This window comes from Chrysochloris asiatica, unplaced genomic scaffold, assembly GCF_000296735.1.
Source record: "Chrysochloris asiatica unplaced genomic scaffold, ChrAsi1.0 scaffold00212, whole genome shotgun sequence".
Taxonomy (NCBI): Eukaryota; Metazoa; Chordata; class Mammalia; order Afrosoricida; family Chrysochloridae; genus Chrysochloris; species Chrysochloris asiatica.
This window is the reverse complement of record NW_006408730.1, coordinates 3972921-3981573: the sequence shown is the minus strand read 5'-3', so window position 1 is coordinate 3981573 and position 8653 is coordinate 3972921.

Genomic DNA, 8653 nt, shown 5'->3' with positions numbered 1-8653 from the left:
TTTCTTTACATTGAGATGTAATCCATACCGAAGGCTGTGCTCTTTGATCTTCATCAGTAAATGTTTTAAGTCCTCTTCACTTTCAGCAAGCAAGGTTGATTCATCTGCATATCACAGGTTGTTAATGAGTCTTCCTCCAATCCTGATGTCACATTATTATTCTTCATATAACCCAGCTTCTTGGATGATTTGCTCAGCATACAGATTGAATATGTATGGTGAAAGAATATAACCTTGTCGCACACCTTTTTAAATTTTAAACCATTCAGTATTCCCATGTTTTGTTCGAACAACTGCTTCTTGGTCCAGGTAGAGATTCCTCATGAGCACAATTAAGTGTTCTGGAATACTTACACTTCACAATGTTGTCCATAGCTTGTCATGTTACACACAATCGAAAGCCTTTGCATAGTCAATAAAACACAGGTAAGCATCCTTCTGATAGTCTCTGCTTTCAGCCAAGATCCATTGGACATCAGCAATGATATCATTCCTTGGCCTCTTCTGAATCTGTCTTGAACCTCTGGAAGTTCTTTGTCAAAGTATGCTTGCAGCCGTTTCTGTATTACCTTTAGCAAAACTTTACTTGCATGGGATTTCAAAGAGATTGTCCAATGATTTCCGCATTCTGTTGTGTCACCCGTATCGCTCTTGTCCAATCAGTCAGCAAGATAGTTGTCTTCTAAATTTCTTGGCAGATATGAGAGATTGTCTCCTGTGCCGCCTCACTTTCTTGAAATATTTCACTTTTTATTCCATCAATTACTGGTGCCTTGTTCTTTGCCAATTCCTTCAAATCACCTTGGACTTCCTCCTTTAGTATCATATAGGCTCTTGATTATATGCTACCTCTTGAAATGGCTGAACGTTAACCATTTCCTTTTGGTACAATGACTCTGTGTATTCCTTCCATCTTCTCTTGATGCATTCTGCATCATTCAATAAGTTGCCCTGAGAATCTTTCAATAATGAAAGTCGAGGCTTGAATTTTTTCTTTAGTTCCCCCAGCTAGAGAAATGCTGAGCGTGTTCTTCCTTTTTGGTTTTCTGATTCCAGATCTTTACACATTTTGTTGTAATATCTGGCTTTATCTTCTCGAGCTGATCTTTGAAATTTTCTGTTCAGCTTTTGGACCGCTTCATTTCTTCCATTTGCTTTAGCATCTCTATGCTGGAGAGCAAGTTTCAGTGTCTTTCTGACATTCAATTTGCCCTTTTCATTCCTTGTCTTCTCAATGACTTTTTGTTTTCTTCCTCTATGATATTCTTGATGTCATCCCACAGCTCCTCTGGTCTTTGGTTTTTAGTGTTTAATGTATCTAATCTGTTCTTCAGATGATCTCTAAATTCAGGTGGGATATATTCAAGATCAAATTTTGGCTCTCCTGGACTTGTTTTAATTTTCTTCCATTTCAGTTTGAATTTGCATATGAGTAATAGATGGTCTGATCCACAGTTTGCCCCTGACCTTGTTTTCACCTATGATATGGAGCTTTTCCATCATCTCCTTCCAAACATGTAGTCAGTTTGATTTCTCTGTATTCCATCTGATGAGGTCTTATGCTGTCTGAAGAAGGTATTTGAAATAAACAAATCATTGGTTTTGCAGAATTCTATCATGTGTTCTCCAGCATCATTTCTATCACCGAGGCCATATTTTTCAACTACTGATCCTTCCTCTTTGTTCCCAACCTTTGCATTCCAGTCCCCAGTAATAATCAATACATATTGATTGCATGTTTGATTGATTTCAGATTGAAGAAGTTGGTAGAATTCTTCTATTTCATCCTCACTGGCTTTAGTGGTTGGCTGTAAATTTGAATAATAGTGGTGTTAACTGGACTTCCCTGTAGACATATGGATATTATCCTAACACAGACCGTGTTGTACCTCATGACTGATCTGGATATGTTCTTTTTGACAATGAATGCAACACCATTCCTCTTTAATTTGTCATTCCCAGCATAGTAAACCATGTGGTTGTCAGATTCAAATGGCCAATGCCAGTTCATTTTAGCTCACTAATGCCTAAATATTGATGTTTATGCTTTCCACTTCATTTTTGACAACTTCCAATTTTCCCAGATTCATATTTTGTATATTCCATGTTCCAATTTTCAATGGATGTTTACAGTTATTTCTCTTCATTTTGAGTTGTGCCCCATCAGTAAATGAAGGTCCAGAGAGCTTTTCTCCCATGTGTTTTACTCCATTTGTGTCATCATGGTCAACTGTACTTTGAGGAGGCAGCTCCTCCCCAGTCGCATTTTGAGTGCCTTCCAAGCTGAGGGGCTCATTTTCCAGTACTATATCTGACTGTGTTTTTCTGCTATTCATAAGTTATTCAGTGACTAAATATTCAGAAATAGTTCATCATTCTTTATTCCTAATCTGTATTAATCTGGAAGCTTATCTGAAACCTGTCCACTATGTGTGACCCTGCTGGTATTCAAAATACCGGTGGTATAGCTTTCAGAATCAAAGAAACTCACAAAGCCACCATAGTATGACAAACTGACAGATGAGTGGTGGCCTTTAGGTTTTAAGTGGAAACTTGTAAATCTTAGGAGGAGATAACATAAGCAATTCACCTGAAACTATTCACAATTTGGTTTACATAGACTCAGCTATTAGTTGCAATTTAGAATATTTCAAGGTAAAATGGACTCATGTGATGAATCAATTGGGTAGGGAAAGAAAAGGGTGATATTGATCACAATTGTCTTCTTTTAAATGAGCCTAGGTGAAACAGTATTTAAACAGTATTTAAAAAGTACACAAAGGTTGGTAGTTAGAACCCACCAGCAACTCTGCAAGAGAAAGATCTGCTTCTGTTAAGACCTGCAGTCTTGGAAATGCTAGGAAGCAATTCTACACTTTTATACAAGGGTGCTATGAATTGGAGTTGATGCAAAGGCAGTGGGTTTTTTTGTTTGCTTGTTTGTTTGGTCTTCTTTTTATTTCGTCCCTTATAATTGAAATGTTGTTACCTTGCCTCAAAGATATTAGCACTAATTCTTCTGGAAAAATAAAAAAAAGTTGAGACTATAGTGATAAATGATTCCTCATATGTTACAAAGTGATTCTTTTGACTATACAACTAAAGAAATCCAAACAGATTAAAGGCTACAATTTGTTTCTGTACCATGAGGATTCTAAGCATCTCAAAGTTAAATTTTTATAGCCTTGATTGACATTGAAAATGGGTAAATCCTGTGAGAGCAATGGGTACATTATCTTCAAGATTGAGGGTCTTTCATTCCTCAGTGGAGTGACAGTAATTTCTTCCAACTTTCCTCAGAATATGATTACTTTTAAGAAAAGTAAATGAATTTCCCAGGGTAAGCTGATTTTGTTTTCAGATAAAGATGAGTCTCTTCAAATAAAATGAATGAAATTGCTCATCAACTATGAAAAATACTTACAAAAGCGTTCTGACAAAATAGAGAGAGACATTTCAAATATTAGAGATCCCTTTATTGCCCAAAGAAGTAACATAAAACATTCTTAATTAATAACAATAAAAAGAAAATCCTTTTGTAATGTCTATTATTTAAAATACTCGATAATGGATTGCTTTCTCTTTTTGTTTGAGGCAATCTTCCAGTTGAGTATCTTTTTTGACTGTCCATATTCTATTTCTTCACAGTAAAAAATTGACTAAAATAAGTCCTAGTCAATTTTAGTGGAGAGCAACCATCATTTTTGGTATATATGAAAACTCAGTTGTGTCCAGTTAGTAGTAAAATTCGTGTCAGTCTGGTGGGAGGAGTCTAGAGTGAGTAAAACTAAAAACTTTTTGAACTCTAGTCATGATATTTTCTGCTGAGCTTCAACTTGCATCATTTCTTCCATTCTAAATGACCCGGTGTCAGCTGTAGGTTCCTGATCTCACTCTAATTTCTTGTCTGAAATCTCATCCTGGCCCTAAGTTGATTGGTGTGAGTGAACCCTGACAAATTTTTCAGCTCTTCCAATTTCCTTCATGATTTGAATTATAGCCCACTTGACTCTGGCTAAGTCCTGGCTCCAAACCAAGTGTACTAGATTAAACTATTAGAAAATCTCATGTATAACCACCATTTTCCACCTGTCATCTGTCAGTTTGTCATACTATGGTGGCTTGTGTGTTGCTGGGATTCTGGAAGCTATACCACTGGTTTTTAAACACCAGCAGGGTCACCCATGATGGGTAGGTTTCAGCTTAGGAAGAAGGAAGGACAGACTACTTCAAAATATTTAATCTATAAATTCTTATGAATAACAGTGGAACACAGTCAACACCATTATATAGACTATTGAAACATGATGAAGAGCACTAGAATATTGTCAGCTATAGTGCAGGAAGATAAGTTCCTCAGGGTTGAAGGCACTCAAAACACAATTGAGGAAGAGCTACTTCCTCAAAGTAGAGTTGACTGTAATGATTCAAATGTAGCCTTCTGGACCTTCATTTGCTGATGGGACACAACTGAAAATGAGGAGACAGAACCGTAACAATCAATTAATAATCAGAACATGAAATGTACAAAGTAGGAATCTAGGAAATTTGGAAATTGTCAAAAATGAAATGGAATATATAAACATCAATATCCTAAGCATTAGTGAGCTGAAATGAACTGATATTGGCCATTTTGAATCTGACAATCACATGGTTTACTATGGTGGGATGACACTCTGAAAAGGAATGGAGTTGCATTCATCACCAAAATGAACATATCAAGATCTGTCTTGAAGTACAGTGCTGTCTATGATAGGATAATAACCATACGCCTACAAGGAAAAATGGAGTCCTGGTGTGGTGCTGCAGGTTAATGTGCTAGACTGCAAGGTTGGCTTGAGCTACAAGGTCAGCGGTTCAAGCTTACCAACCACTCCTTGGAAATCCTATACATGGTCACTAAAGCGTTGGAACCAACTCGATGGTATTTAACAACAACAGCAAAGAAGAGCAGCTAATACCATTATTATTTAAACTTATGCACCAACCAATAAGCCACCAAGCCAGTGATGATGAAATTGAAGAATACTTCTAACTTCTCCAGTCTGAAATTCTTCAAACATGCAATCAAGATGTATTGATTACTGCCAGTGATGATAATGCAAAAGTTGTAAACAAAGAGGAAGGATCAGTAGTCAGAAAATATGGCTTTGATGATAAAAACAGTACTGGGGATCACATGATAAAAATTTGCAAGACTAATGACTTCCTCATTGTAAATACCTTTTAAAAACAACATAAAATATGATTATACACATGGACTCATCAGATGGAATACACAAAAACCAAATTGACTACATCTGTGTTTTGGAAGAAGTGCAGCCAGAGTGCTCCTTGGAGGCCAGGATGGCTAAGCTTCGTCTCTCCTACTTTGGACATGTAGTCCGGAGGAAACAATCGTTGGAGAAGGATGTCATGCTAGGTAGGGTGGAGGGTCAGAGAAAAAGAGGAAGACCTCCAACGAGATGGATCGGCCAGGTGGCATCATTGATGGACTCGGGGGTGGCAGCGGTGGTGAGGTTGGCCCAGGATCGAGCATTGTTTCGTTCTGCTGTGCATGGGGTCGCTATGAGTCGGTTCCGACTCGATGGCACCTGACAACAACAACAACAGTGGATAAAGATGGTTGAAAAGCTCCATATCATTAGCCAAAACAAGGTCAGAAATAGACTATGGAACAGATCATCAATTTCTAATGTGCTAGTTCAGGCTGAAGATGAAGTAAATTAAAACTAATACATGACAACCAAAACATGACCTTGGACATCTCCCACCTGAATTTAGAGACCATCCCAAGAACAAATTTGATGCATTAGATATGAAAGAAGGAAGACAATTAGATTTTGGGATGACATCAAGAACATCTCATACAGGAAGAAAGGGTTATTAAGAAGACAAGAAAGAAGGAAAAGACCAAAATGGTTGTCAGGAGAGACTCTGAAACTTGTCTTCCATGGTAGAGATGTTAAAGCAAATGGAAGAAATGAGTTAAAAGAGTTCAACAACAATTTCAAAGGTTAGCTGAGAAGACAAAGTTAAATGTTATAAGGAAATGTGCAAAGACTTGGAGTTAGAATAACAAAGGGAAGACCATGCTCAGCATTTCTCAAGCTAAGGAAACTGGAGGAAAAAAAAAAAAAAAAAAAATTCAAGCCTTGACTTGCAATATTGAAGAATTCTATGAGCAAAAAGAGTGCTGGTGTGGTGCTATGGGTTAATGTGCTATACTGTCCTTTGAACTGCAAGGTCAATGGTTGCAGCTCACCAGCAGCTCCTGGGTAATCCTATGCAGGGTCAATATGGGCCGCAACCTATTCAATGACACGTAACAACAACAACGACGAGAAGCAGAAAGCATCAAAAGAAGATGGAAGGAAGACACAGTGTCACTATACCAAAAAGAAATGATCAATGTTCAATCATTTCAAGAGGTAGCATATGAACAAGAGCCAATATTCCTGAAGCATGTCCAAGGTGCATTGAAAGCATGTGAAGAGAACAAGGAACCAAGAATTGATGGAATAGAAATAGAAATATTTGGATAAACCAATGAAGCACTGGAGGCACTCCCTCATCTATGAAAGTACCCATGGAACTTTCAATATTCTCCTCCAACACCATAACTCAAAAGCGTCAATTCTTCTATGGTCTTCCTTATTCACTGTCCAGCTTCCACATGCTTTTGAGGTTATTGAAAATATCATGGCTTGGGTCAGGTTCACCATAGTCCACAAACTGACTTGCTCTTCAACACTTTTAAAATGTCTGTGCAGCAGATTTGCCTAATTCAATATATTGTTTGAGTTCTTGACTGCTTCTTCCATTTATGTTGATGGTTGATCTAAGAAAAATGAAGTTTTTGACAACTTCAATGTTTTCTCCATTGATAAGAATGTTGTTTAGTGATCCAATGGTGAGGATTTTTGTTTTCTTTACGTTGAGATGCAATCCATACCGATTTAATCTTCACCAATAAATATTTTAAGTCCTCTTCACTTTCATAAGACAAGGTTGCATCATCTGCATATTACAGGTTGTTAATGAGTCTTCCTCCAATCTTGATGGCATGTTTTTCTTAATATTACTCAGCTTCTTGGATTATTTGCTCAGCATACAGGTTTAGTAAGTATGGTGAAAGAATACAACCCTGTCGCACACCTTTCCTAATTTGAAAACCTTTGTGTTCCCATGTTTTCTTTGAACAACTGTTTCTTGGTCTGTGTGCAGGTTCTTCATGAGCAAAGTAAGTGTTCTGGAATACTCATACTTTGCATTGTTTTCCATAGCTTGTCATGGTCCACACAATTGAAAGCCTTTGTGTAGCCAATAAAAAGGTTAACATCTTTCTGATATTCTCTGTTTTCAGCCAAAATCCATCTGACATCGTTAATGATATCCCTTGTTCCATGTCCTCTCCTGAATACAGCTTAAACTTTTGGAAGTTATCTATCAATGTATGGTTGCAGCTGTTTCTGTATTACCTTTAGTAAAACTTTACTAGCATTGGATATTAAAGATATTGTCTGATGATTTCTACATTCCATTGGGTCACCTCTCTTAGGAATGAGTACAAATATGGATCTCTTCCAATCAGTTGTCCAGGTAGTTGTCTTCATGGACCATATCATTAATATCACATTCAAATAAAAACTTTCTAATGATAGTACACAAATGGCTGCAACCATACATTGACAGAGAACTTCCAGAAGTCCAAGCTGTATTCAGAAGAGGTTGTGGAATGAAGGATGTCATTGCTGACATCAGATAGATCTTTGCCGAAAGCAGAGAATATCAGAAAGATGTTTGCATATGCTTTATTGACTACACAAAGGCTTTCAATTGTGCGGGTCATGATAAACTATGGATAATGTTATGGAGAACGAGTATTCTGGAACTCTTAATTATGCTGATGATGAACCTGTATATGGACCAAGAGACAGTTGTTTGAACAGAATAAAGGAACACCAAATGGTTTGAAATTAGGAAAGATGTGTGCCAAAGTTGTATTCTTTTACCATACATATTCAATCTGTATGCTGAGCAAATAATCTGAGAATCTGGGTTATATGTGGAAAATTTAGCATGAAGAATGGAGGAAGGCTTATGAACAACCTTCAATATGCAGAGGATTCAACCTTGCTTCCTGAAAGCGAAGAGGATTTAAAATACTTACTGATAAAGATTAAAGACCACAGCCTTAGTTACAGCTTGCCTCTCTATGTTAAGAAAATAAAAATCCTCACCACTGGACCAATAAACAGCATCCATGTAAATGGAGAAAAGATTGAAGTTTTCAAAGACTTCATTTTTCTTGGATCAACCATCAAAACTCATAGAAGCAACAGTTAAGAAATCAAAAGATGTATTGCATTAGGCAAATCTGCTGCACAAGACCTTTTAAAGTGTTGAAGAGCAAAGATATCAGTTTGAAGACTATGGCACACCTGACCCAAGCCATGGTATTTTTGGTACCCTTATATGTATGTGTAAGTTGGACAAAAACTATAACAAAAAACTACCACTTTTACTAACAATAATAGGTAGCTTTTGCTATTATCAAAATTTGGTGATTTGATATAATGTTGTTGTTGTCAGGTGCCATCGAGTCGGAACCGACTCATAGCGACCCCATGCACAGCAGAACCAAACAATG